Below are 13,075 nucleotides of genomic sequence, written 5' to 3' on the forward strand. Positions count from 1 at the left end.
AATCCCAGTACATTTTAACACAATTCTTTTTTGTTATTTTTTGTTATTAATAATTTATTTTACTAAGGAAAGCTATGCCCTGCAAAGTATTATACAAACTCTAGCTGTTAGTATTTGTTGCCACTATACCTACCATTCCCATATTGTTGTTTATTTGGGTTAGGCGTGCCCTTTAGGACAAAGTTTGCACAAAACTGGCCTGTGGTAGATAATAATTATAAACTATTAATGAGTCGAATGAATAATGAATGAATGCATAGAAGTAGCTGTTTTCTGACTGTAAAAATAAAATTTGATAAAAGGTCAGTTCAAATTTATCCTAGAGGATCAGAATTTCTTCCAATGAGATTATTTTGCCATAAAGGAGACAATCATAATTAAAACAAAACTGAAAAAAATCTTAATTTGTGCCATTGGGTTGTTTTCTTTCCCATTTTTAAAGGAAGGTAGGTGTCATAAACAATGTTACTTGTGAGTTTGTTTTTAAAAGGCTAATATTTTTAATTTCATATGTTTTAGTACAATATGGATATACTTGAGAAAATAAGCTTAATGACGGGGGGAGAACTGGCATTTGCAAAGTTTAATTAAATATAAAATGCTTGACTTGTGAAAAACAAGACTGTGGTTTTGAAAACACATTTCCTACTTTCTTCTCTAATGGGAGCTTGCAGCTCTTTATTAATGATGATTGAATTATGAATTCTCTAGGGCAGAGACTGTATCTTCTATCTCATTAACAATTTGTGCGTGCAGAGAGACAGGTTGTTCAGCCTCGGGATGGTCTACAATTAAATAAATGCATACACAGACATTATCTTATTGAATTTCCTTAACCTTCCAAGGAAGTAGTCGAGGAAAATTCTCCCACTTGATGGATAGGGAAGTTGAGTCTCAACAATGAATGAAAAATTTAAATCACATGACTTGTATTGTTCTAGTTGAGACTGAGATCTGCTCCTCAGCCCAATGCTCTTTCCTCTACCCTAGCATCCTCAGGCCACCCCTCCCCTGTTGCAAACTTCCCGGGAGTTGGGCTGCTACAATTCGCATGGAGACTCTCCTGCCACCTACGCGTTTCCCAGAGCAACAGCATGAGCAGTTTAGGTAGGAAATAATTTACTGTGTAGGGTTTTCTTATTTAGCTTTGCTGGGCCTCACCCACTAAGTGCCAACACTGTCCCCCTGTCACGTGACATCCAGAAATGGCCCCCACATTACCAGATGCCCCCTGGGAAGTAATACTGTTCCAGAACTCTCCACCAGGCTGCTTCTCTGTTGTCATAAATGGCAGGACTGGCAACCACAATGAATAAAAATAGTCTTGACGAAGCATTTTGAACATCTTTGACCAAACACGTATACCCTCCTGTATGCAAGGCTGCTCTAGGACCCAGGAGGACACATTTACAGGGAATAAAGAGTATTTGAAATCCCTCAAGCAAAGAAGTGCCAAGGATTAGAAAAGGAGTTACCAGTTGGGGTTGAGGAATCACCCCAAAATAATCCTGATGATGACAACAATAATGCTGACATTGAGTTATTTCTATGTACTGGTGCTATGGTGATGAGCCACTGACATATATTATCTGATTTCATTCTCCCAACAGTGCCACACAGTCGTTGCTACCATTATCCTTGTGTTATAGATTAGTAGGCTACCGTCATCCCTTGCCGTAGCCATTACTATAACCTCCTTTCTGGTCTTTCTGCTTCCGTGGTTACTCCCATGTAGTCCATTCTCCACAAAATCAATCTGAGCCATTTTTATAACATGATAAAAGATCATGTCACTCCTCTGCTAAAACTCTCCAACTACTTCCTGAGACAATAAAATCTAAAGTCCCACAGTGGCCCATGGGCGCATATGCCCTGCCCCGCACCCCTCCCTGTCCTCACCTCCTGCTCTGCCTCACATGGACCTCACTCCAGCCACACTAGCTCCTTCTCCAAAGCTTTGTTCCTGTCTGCAGTTGTTCTCTCCCCAAGATATGATGCCCTCCCTTACTGCATTTAGACTCTGACCCAACCTCATACCCAACAGAGTCCTTTCCTAATGGCTTTCTCTAAAATTGCCTCCCTCCTTCACTCTTTTCCCATCGTCCTTCTTTACTCTTCTTTACAGCTCTTGGTGCTACTTGACATATTAACTGCTGTTTTATCCATCTGCTCATTGTTTCTCCTTTCATAAGAATGGGAGCTTAGTAAGTGGGAGCTTTGTCTTGCTCACCCTTTAGAAAATTATTTGGTATATAGTAACTCAATATTTGTTGAATACATGTGGCTTAGAGCAGTCAAGTTGCTTGCCGGATAGTCAGAGCTAATAAGGGGTAGATTTACACTATGAACTCCCAGAATGTCAGAGAAGACTCTTCTTTGGGAAGGAAAAAACTACAGATGGCAGAGAAGCTTAGGATGGGAGATGGGAAAAGAACAAGGTCTCCTCTCTGCCAGAGAACGTTCAGAGGAACTTTTTTCTTTTTTTTAAAGTCCATGCAATAACCAAAGAGAATTGTACAAAAGGCAAAACTAAGGTATAGACACAGAGACTTCAAGTCAGGAGTCTGCAAGTAAACTGAAACTAAAGCCCATTTCGCTTTCTGGGCTGTGCATTTTGTTAGATAGCTGTGTGCTTTAGCCTTGCTGCTTAATTGTTATATGAAAGGAATGCGTGCCACTGGGAGCTGTGTGCCCTTAAAACAGCTCTCTAGGGGTCGTTTTGAACAAATAAATTCAGGCTTAGTTCAAAAATAACCAAACCAGAATTGCAGTCTGCCCATTAATTTTTGCTTTGTTCTATTGCTTTAGAGTTATATTCAATTTATGAGTTTTTCTCTTCCAGTTCTTGGCATTCTATCTTTTTGTCCCTTTCTCCTTCTATACCGTAATTTCCAGGGAGCCTAAGTAGCTCTATGTTGAATACTTAAAAAAAAAATTTTTTTTTAATTTTACAAATTTTTAAATGGTTTATCTTTTTGGCTAGGGGGAAGCAAGGCAAGTCGACAGAATAGATCCTCAAGTGATGTGGACTCAGTTTCTTGCTGGAATTTGCAAAGCCGATTTAAATATGATCTTAGTTGTCAGAAGATTGCTTTTAAAATGTAGAAATTAAAGAAGACAGTCTCTGAGAATGCAAATTTTGAAGAACTTGGAATCTTTTTCATTTCAAATATAATATTAACCACAGAGCTCATCTGGCTGGATATCACAGAGTTTACAACATGAGGAAATCAAAATAATAAAAACAGCCTCTCTACCTTGCTGGTATTCGGTGCTGTCTTTGTCCTACACCGTCTCCTGCATGTCACTGTTTAGAGAAATAGCAGTGTGCACAAGAGATCTAAAGGGTAGACTATTAAAACACAATGACTAGCTCAGAAGCAATGAATGGATTTCAGTAGACACAGTATGAGGACTTGCAATATGGAAATGATGCTTCCGGGGTTCTTTGCCTCACTGTGCAGGGCAAAACAAAGTTTAGGTGAGGGGAAAAAAGTGATGAGTGCCTGGAAGTCACATGGTGTTTAAGACAAAACTGCACAGCAGTTCATAGGGAGGGTTAAAGGCGTAAGGAAAGCCTTTGACCTCACGTGGCCCACACACCTGTGGGACTCAGGGGTCTGGGCTTCCAGAGGGATGACCTGGTGGGCTTCAGCACCTGCGGGCCTGTTTTGCAGAGCTTTTACATTTCTGTCATTTCCCCAGCACCTCTGGAGATGTCTTGGCAAGATAGCATTTACATATAAATGACTCAAATAGAACTAAATTTTAACAGAGACTGGTACTAAGGGTTGCAAATGAATAAAAATGAGGAAGAAGTAACATTAGATCTGTTATTTAATTTCACATATTCATCTTTCCATCATACCTAGAATGCTCTACTTAGTCACAGTGGAAATGAATTGTAATTGTAAAGAAATTATTAAATACACACACACAACATAAACATGCATTTTTAACTATCTAAAATGAAATTTGTTTTCAGCAATTCAAATAGTTTCGCTTAGAAGGGAAATACCAAGATTAATCCAGTCAGAGCTTTTTCTGACATGAAGTTAATATGAATGGAATTATTTCTCAGAAAAGGAGTGCATGTTATACTTATGGAGTATTTTTGAGAATTTCAGTCTAACACAGACATAGTAGTTTTAATGACTGCTTTTTAAAGTCCTGAGTATTTTTGCCAAAGTGTCCATATAATCCATTTTTTAAAAAAGATTTTATTGAGGGGCATCTGGGTGGCTCAGTCATTAAGTGTCTGCCTTTGGCTCAGGGCATGATCCCAGGGTCCTGGAATTGAGCCCCGCATCGGGCTCCCTGCTCGGCTGGGAGCCTGCTTCTTCCTCTCCCACTCCCCCTGCTTGTGTTCCCTCTCTCGCTGGCTGTCTGTCTCTCTGTCAAATAAGTAAAATCTAAAAAAATAAGTAAATAAAAATGATTTAAAAAATAAAAAAAATAATAAAGATTTTATTGAGAGAGAGAGAGAGAAGGAGTGCAAATGGGGGGAGGGGCAGCAGGAGAGGGAGGGAGACGATCCCAAGTCGACTCCCTGCTGAGCTCGGAGCCTGACCTGGGGCTCGATCTTATGACCCCGAGATCATGACCTGAGCTGAAATCAAGAGTCTGACGTTTAGCTGGTGCCCCCATATAATCCCATTTTAATGGGCTGATAATTAGCTTGTTTTCAGTTTACGTAAAAGATCATTTATAGCTTGCAGGCATTGTCTCTTGCTGAACTATAGGTGGATAGCAATTTCCTTCCCTCACGTTAGCCCTCAAGTTTTGAGGATGAAGAGAGATATCAGGGAAACTTACAGAATAATGAATTTCCATGATTAGCAGGCAACGTGGGGAGATACGCTGGGCTTCACCACCTAAAAAACTCCAACTCCCTTTCACCTGATAGTGTTTGAAATATACGATTAAAGACAAAATTTTGAAAAACATTGTTGCCTCCAGGGACTGTCTTATACAACGGCACTCCCGTGGGCAGGGTGGGGTAGGCCTCCGTTCCCAGGGCTGGGAGATGAGGGTGCGTGTGTGCCATCCTTTTCTTTGCAGTCCAGATGTGCCCAAGGACCCTGGAAGGAGCACTGTGATGACTGGTGAGCCTGAGAGGGGTCTTCTGCATGCAGGGGCAGTGGGATGGCACCAAGGGAAGTCACTGCAAGGGAAAAGGGGTTACAAAAAACTATCCAGATAGGAGGCTACCTTACAGCTTTGCCTAAGACTGGCCTTGATCTCTGCAGGCTCTAAACTTGTGAATAGTGTGCAGAGGCTGGGGGTGGCAGAGGGAGTTGGGGGAAGAAAAGGTTTGCTTAGCTTTTCATGGATTTATGTTTATTTAGCTTTCTGTGAAAAAAAAAATGAGGGTTTATTCCAATGCTCATTTAACTATAACTCTGTTTGACGCAGGAAGTCTAAGGGCTGGAGGCTAAGAAATGAATTCTTTAGTCAACTAGAGAACCAGATGGGGTTGACAGGTTCTGTGCTTTGTCTCTCTAACTCCATTGACAAGGCTGGTCCTAGGAATAAAGTAAGAAATAAGTTCCGCAGACCCCAGTCTTAGAGTTCTGGGGCTGCATCTAGGGAGTAGAGACATGGTTGGGGATGTGAGCTGGTCCAAAAGAATATTGGAGGGGTGGGGGGGGGGCAAAGGAGTGGAACTTAACTTCCCTGTGGGCTCGGCACCAGGGGGTGTGGGGCAGGTCATACTAAGGACACCCCAAGTCTTTACAACCAACTGCAGTTCAGAGGATAAAGGGAAAATGTAGGTGATGGCTTGCTGTGTCTTTCTCTCCTGCTCATCTAACGCTGCAGCTCTCACATTCAACCTCCTCACACACTCCAAATGTTCTCACTGCTCATCCAGGCCATGATAGGTCTCAGTTTTCTGTTTTCTAGTGAAAGATAATATTTTTTGGTGTTAATAATGATATTTGCTTTATACATTCCAGAAACCCTGATAGTAATAAAATGATTATTGTCAACCATCCCTCTCTTCTCTACTGATTTAAATATTGATGGGTGAGTTGAAGGGAACCTCATTAAAAAGACATGCTGACAAGCAGCTCTTAAGGTGTCATCTGAGCCATCTAGCAGGAAAGTATCTTGGTGATGGACTGGAGAGCAAGAGAATTACTCCATAATGCAGACACCCTTCAGGTGAGGAACAGGCCCTGGCTAAGATTTTGGAAGCACAAAGGCTAACAATCTGGGCTCTTTGTTTTAATCTCCTCACCACTGGACATGGTGTTCATTACCTCTTGACTAAATGAACAAACCTTTTTAGGGTACTCAAATCCCTCCCTTTTAGTACTCACTTCCCCAAACCTGCCTCTCACATCCTAATTCCATTCCTAATAAATAGCCTAGATGCAAATACTTTCAACCAAATTCTGCCAGACTAATTTGTGTATGCATGACTACTCAAAAATATCTTGACTCCTGTGATGTCAAACAAAGCCCACATACCATTGAATACCATGTGTGCGTTAAACAAATGAGGGAAACCATACTTTAGTTTAGGGATGGACCTAACTTTGTGGAAATCATATACCTATTTGCAGGAAGAATGTCTTCAGAAATCATCAGTTTTTGCCCACTATCACAACTTTCTTCATTCTGTTACTGGAAGAAATAGTTTTTCTGTCCCAGTGCCCCAAACCCTGATGATTGTAGTTGTACTGGAAATTAGAACCCATGTAATTCAATTCTCTCATTTGATAGATAAGGGACCTGAAATTCAGGGTGCCTTAATGATTATGTGAAGGTCTCACTTTTAGTTAGAACTACTAGAACCAAAGAACAAATCTGCAGACTCTCAAACTAGGGTCATGTCTCCCACAAAGAACAGACAGAAGAGGGCAAGAGATGGGTTGTCATCAGACCTTTTGAAGCAATCCATTCAGTTATTAGGAATAAACACACTCTGAGAAGAGTGGAAAAGTTAGAGCTATTTATATATGCTAACATGGAAACCTCTCTAGACATTATTGAATGAAAAAAGCAGTTACCAAATGGTACATAGAGTATGAGTTCATTTATGTGAACCAAAATGAATAGAGTATTTTCTATGGACAAAACTCTGAAGGATGCATTCCACCCTGATAACAATACTTACCTCTGGGGAGAGCCCTAGAAGTAGAGGATAGTGGTCAAAGGAAAGTTTGTCTTTCTGTATCTGTATTGTTTGAATTTTTTGAGGAGAAACTCTTTAGGGAGTAATCACTTAAAACTTAATTCCAAAGAGTAAAATTACATATTTTGTTGTACTCCATGTCGTCCTGATGGCTTTATTTCTACCAGTATGGATCATGCTTAGAGGGACTCAGTTTGTTACCTTAATCCCCGTGGAACATCTAGATTAATCCCAAAGTTTTAGGGAGGATGGTCTGACATGGGGGAGAGAGGGGAGAGTGTGGATTTAATTTTATTTTCCTCAAAACTACTCATTACCTTCTCCCTCCTGATGATTGCCGTTACACACCTTTACCTCAGGTCCGCCCAAACTCCTTGAATATAATGATAATGATGATGGTGATGATGGTGATGATGATGAAAACTGAATAATGGAAATCCTGCTAATAATAAATGACAATAGCTATGCCATTTTGAACATGAACTCTACCCCAGATATTCTCCTATGCACCTTCATGCATTATCATTCTTTTTTTAACCTTTATCACCAGTCTGAGGTAGGTACTATTATTATCCCCATTTTAGAGGTGAGAAACGGAGGCTTGAAGGAATCAGTGAGCCGGACTGCAGCCAGCTGGCTGGTGAGTGGAGGAGGCTGGACCGGAACCCAGAGTGTTTGACTTGAGTCTGCGCTCGGGCACAGGTGTTAGCGTTTCTTGTACTTGGAGAAACGCTGACCGCCAGTGTCTGCGGGAGCAGGGCGTCCAGGCTGGAAAATTGAACTGGTCTGAACGAGAATGCGCTTGCCTTTGGAGAGACCTTCTGTGTGATCTGGTTCCCCGTTGCTTCCTCCTCGTGCTCCTTTGAGCCTTTCAATTTGAGGTGTCAGCTGCCGCTGGGTTACCACATCAGGTGCCTGATTCTATCGGGCAGTGTGTACCGAGGGGAAAAATCTCCTCCTCCGGAGCGCGAAGTCTCATCTGCCATCATGGACAAGCCTCACAACAATTTCTGAGTTGCCAGCTCCTCTTACTGCGAACAGCAGCGTAAAAACGTCTCTGAAGAGAGAGAAGACCGGGCTTCCTGGAGGTCAGTGAACAACCCCTTGCCTCTTTTTTAAAATATTGGCTGTGTTTATGTCAGTTTTGTTCCTTAAAGGTATGAAAAGCCAGAAAGTGGTAAACTTTGAAATGATTTTTACAGTTGATGTAGAGAAAGGTGCTCTTCAGGAAGCTGGTCGCCTGACGCTAAAGAAGGAACCATTTTTCTCCCCTCCCCCCACTTCTGTCTGAACTTTGGGGATTAGTTCCTTCTTCCTCTCCTGTGAGCAAAGCCTTTCTAGTTCATGACCGACGGCCTGAGGTAAGCCACAGGCATTTTTGTGTAGATACATGTGGCTATCCTGATGCCTATGCCATGTATGTATACGGCTACCGTATTACCCTTGTAAATGCAGCAAACGGGCTCGTTTCTCGGGCGGCCGCTCGGTGCCTGGCTCGGAGCCCGGGACCCCGACAGGGCGGCGAACGGCCTCGTGGGGTCTGTGTCACAGCCCGCCAGCCTGCAGGACTCTCAGCTCCGCGGGGCTCTCCAGTTACCAGGACTACAGCCCCTTCAGAGGGTGGAGAGTTTTGACAAATGTGTGTGGTACCATACGTGTCTCTACAAGCAAAGCCATTTATTTTAGGCGGAAGCATTGGCAGCAAAATTTAAATAATTTATCTGGAATGTGTCAGATTGAATGTTTTAGGATATGTTTCTGGCTTTCTTTGGTAGAACGTTTAGAAAGTAAAAGCTTTGTTATCTTAGATTTCTCAACTGTCTGCCATTAAGTGTCACAAGATGTATGGACTAAACATGGAGGCGGCTGGAGAATCAGAGTCTGAGAGAAATATTTGAGATCATCACTGAAGTGAAACAAAGCCTCAGGGCTACCCAATGTTCTAAGGCCTTGGAACTGAAAAAAACATAAGAAAAGATTTTGTTGGGCCACAGCTGCTACTAAATGTTATCCAAAGAACTGGAAGCCTGCCCAATCTTACTCTTCTCTACCCAAAAGGAAAGACTGGTTCCTGAAATTGTCATTAAAAAATGGAATCCTTTCGGTTAGGCTGGCATTGCTGTTGGAAAGAAGGTCAATCAGCCTCGGAGGACCAGGCCCAGACTTGGGCTTGGCATTAACCTTCAGTAGGATTCATCTGTGAGGGGCCTGGCCGGCAGTTCGCTGAGGGAATGAGGCACCGCAGATGGGAATCAATGCCTCAAAGCCTGGGGGGAGAAAGATCTGGAGAACTATAGCTCTGAGGGGCGCTCTCTAGGGTGGAGGTGATCTGCAGCCCTTTGCCACTTAACTCTGCAGGGGGCCAGCTCTTGTTGCTTCTAAGCGATTTATGACATATGCCAAAGTGCAAAATATAACTCCCCTCATTAAGAATCTTAACCAATGTTAATGCATCTTGTCCCAGGCTTCCGCATGTGTCCATACGGATGTTTTGGACATCACTTGTCCTTGTCCAAGCTAAGGTAGGAGAGGTGGTGTGTCAGCTTCTCCCAGTGTGGTGACCTACAGGCCTGGAAGGCCCCCCCCCCCCCCCCGCCAGAGCATATTGTGCTGGGAGGTCACGGGTGACAGAAACTGCTGGCCTCTCTTTCGACAGCCCACAGGGAACATTCGCACCTCTAGCACTTTCTGCACAAAGCGGTCCATGGTAGCAATGCCCTTGTGGGCTTCAGAAGCTCTTCCCTGCCCTACTTTGTAATTCACCTTTCTGTAAGTCCTCTGCGAGTCCAGTGAAAGATCCAAACCTTCCTGCTGCCTCTGTTTGGTAAGCAAAATGTTTAAGTTTTAGAAATTCCTTAAAAAAAAAAACACCCAAACTCTATTTAGAAGTAAAATAGTGTTAGCAGAAGCAAGCATTTACTCTTGCGGATACGTGTTTGGGAAAACGTATCAAAGCATTTCTTTAGGATTTGTATCAGTTATGCCAAGCTTTGTAAATTTGCCCTTTTGAAAAATTAAAGTTGGAAAAATCACGTGTTAAAGGAGAACAAATTATTTACACCATTTTTCCTGAGTTGAATGGCAGCACAATGTAGTCAAACATAGCTTTAACCATTTTTTTGTGTGATTAATTCGTGAGTCTCTGATTATAGCTGGCTGAATGTTTCCCCCCCAAATAATTAGTTTTGAGCATTAATAATAAGCCTTTGTCAACAGCAATTGCTATGACTTTATTCAACTGCAGTAAGGCCCTGATAATAGATTACACAATTAACTTTCTGCCATTGAAATAAATGAAATATTAATGGTTTAAAAGACTCCAATTGAAATTAAGTTAAAGCACATTAACTTCTTCCAGTTTATGACCATACTATACTAGTTTAAATGTATTTTTCATTATTTGAAATCTTTTTCTCGCAGCACACCATGATGGTTGGAGAATTAAATGACACTGAAAATTCAGAAGATGAGGGGAAACAGATTAAAACTGCAAGCACGAGATGAATGAAGAGAAGAGTCGTTTAGGTAAGTCTCTGGGTAGATGTTCCCTTAGTAAGCTCTGCGGCAGAAAGGGGGCACATCACCTCTGGGGGGCTGGAGGGTGGGGAATACTGCAACTGTCACATCATCTATCTGAAATCGCATAGTTCCATTGAGCCATAGTGGTTTCCATTAAAATGGGAGGTTAAGAAAATAAGCAAAGATAATCAAGCAACATGGGTCCTTTTATGTGACAGTGTTCCACAAAAATCTCAATTGATTTCACTAATTTAAGTGTCACAAAACAATTAGCTTTGCTTTCCCATCTCTCTCTCCCAAATTGTGGGTGCATCTTAATTTTTCCTCATCATGTTTATAAAGAGTATTGATATTTCAAGTACACAATTAGTGTTATAATTACCACCATTGTGGGTAAAAAAAAATGTCATCTCTTGTCCATTTTTTACAGTTACGTGTAAATTGTGGAGTGTAGGGTCATTTGGGGAGGGGAGGCTAAAGTTAGGTCCCCAAACTAGAGAAGCTTATCTCACAGAGAGGACGCTTTACTCCACACTGAATGTTCTAGTCCTTTGCCTCGCTAATTCAGAAGAGCATTTGTTCACCAGGAGCTCAATCCCAAATAAGTTTCCGAATGGAAATTCTTACAACACTTTTGGCTGAGGCTTTTAGGTGATTGGTTATAGTGTCCAGAGCTTTGTTCACATCTTCTTCGCCTTTATTCACATCTTCTGGGCTCGGGAGCTATAATGGGTTGGACAATGAAACTTTGTTTTTACGAGAGGAGGAAGTGGTGAATCTTTTTTAAAGAAGAAAAGGTAAAACAAAATACCAATTCCTGCTTGTACCATTTATTTTTTTTAAAGATTTATTTATTTTAGAGAGAGAGAGAGAGAGAGCATATGAGCGAGTGGGGGGAGAGGCAGAGGGAGAAGGAGAGAATCTCAAGCCGACTCTGTGCTAAGCATGGAGCCTGACATGGGTCTCCGTCTCAGGACCCTGAAATCATGACCTGACCTGAAACCAAGAGTCAGATGCTTAATCTGCTTAACTGGCTGAGCCACCCAGGTGCCCCCACTTGTACCATTTAAATGGAAGTTTTCTCCAACTATAAGAAGAAAGTAGTGGAAACTAAATGTGGATTAGCTCTCAGATAATAACACAGAATTGCTGATATTTTTAGGAGGGATAATGGCATTGTGCTCATGAAGAAAAATGTGCTTATTTTTAGGAGATATGTGCTGAAGGGGTAAAGTGTTATGATGTTACAACAACTTATTTTCAATATATATTGAAGACACACAAGAGATAAAGCAAATGTGGTAAATATTAGCGGTGGTTAAATTTAGATCCCGGTATATGGGCAGTCATTGAACCTGTAATTAAAGGTCTGTGTATCAGTTGGAAATGTTTCCGGCTGCTCATACAAGAAAGCTCAACTGACAAAGACTTAAACTTTAAGAACATTTATTCCTTTACTGAATAAGAACTCCAGAAGTCATCCATTCAGGGTTGGTCCAGCAACTCAGAGATGGCAGCAGGATCCCAGCCACCCATCTGCCTTGTGACCCTCCACCAGCTGCTTTCTGACATTGTCATTTCATGATTGCGAGGCAGCCTCTGTGGCTCTAGGCATCGCAGCCATATTCAAAGACAAGGGGGTGGGTAGGGAATGGCAAACGCAAGCTCTCGTCTTGCACTTGCCTCTTTTATCAGAATATGGAATCTTTCCCAGAAGCCCCCCCAGAAACTTCAGCTTACACCTCAGCGGCTGGAACAGCCAGGGACCAATCCTAGCTACAGGGAGTCCGGGAAATGGCATCACAGTGAGTGACTTCATCCGTTGTGATTCATCCCCTTGCTCTGTCTCCCTGAACAAAACGGATGTCCTGTAAACAAGAAGAAAGGGAAAATGGCAGCAACTTTCTATTTGTTAAACAGATGACCCTTTTCTCTAGAGGGGAAAGTGTTCTGTTTGAGTAGGTAACAGAAATGATTTTAGATGAAAGTAAAACCACCACTCACTCTTCACTCTATCATGTTGCTGTTTAAGAGAAAGATAACTGGTGTCTAAAAAGAGACTTCAGGTTTCTTATCTTTCTGCACATGGTCTCTTCAGCCCAATGCGACAGAAACGTTTTAACCATACATGAAAACTATCTTTCGTTTCACTTTCAAGTTTGATAATAAATTTCAATGCACAGTGTACTTTTAAATGTTGTTCTTGTTGGATAGACACTCTGCAGCAGAATAGAATATCTACTACTCATTATATTATTAGCCAGAGTTGACCCAGTGTCCTCTACATGGCAGGCTCTGTAATAGGTGGGCCCCAGGTTCTTTCGTTCATGAGGGAAGGATGTGCCTGGCTGTTACGAAAAGTCCCAATTGAGTCTGAGTTATCAGACTTAAGAAAGAAGGAGAGAACTGGAAGCT

At 41.9% G+C, this 13,075-nt stretch overlaps 1 long non-coding RNA gene across 2 annotated transcripts in view; it reads left to right on the forward strand.

Moving 5' to 3' along the window:
* The first annotated feature begins 5,671 nt into the window (after positions 1–5,671).
* The window catches only part of LOC123789180 (uncharacterized), a 45,592-nt gene continuing 38,188 nt past the window's right edge, over positions 5,672–13,075 (forward strand). Inside the window, exons 1-3 of one of the 2 annotated variants that reach the window (XR_015723943.1) lie at positions 5,672–6,165; positions 7,726–8,229; positions 10,562–10,666. This is a non-coding gene — a long non-coding RNA (uncharacterized LOC123789180). Of the gene's footprint in view, positions 8,230–10,561; positions 10,667–13,075 lie in introns of both variants that reach the window. The other variant, XR_015723942.1, reaches the window with a different exon arrangement.

Source organism: Ursus americanus, chromosome 3 (genome assembly GCF_024610735.1).
Source record: "Ursus americanus isolate L20-20 chromosome 3, mUrsAme1.1.p, whole genome shotgun sequence".
Lineage (NCBI taxonomy): Eukaryota > Metazoa > Chordata > Mammalia > Carnivora > Ursidae > Ursus > Ursus americanus.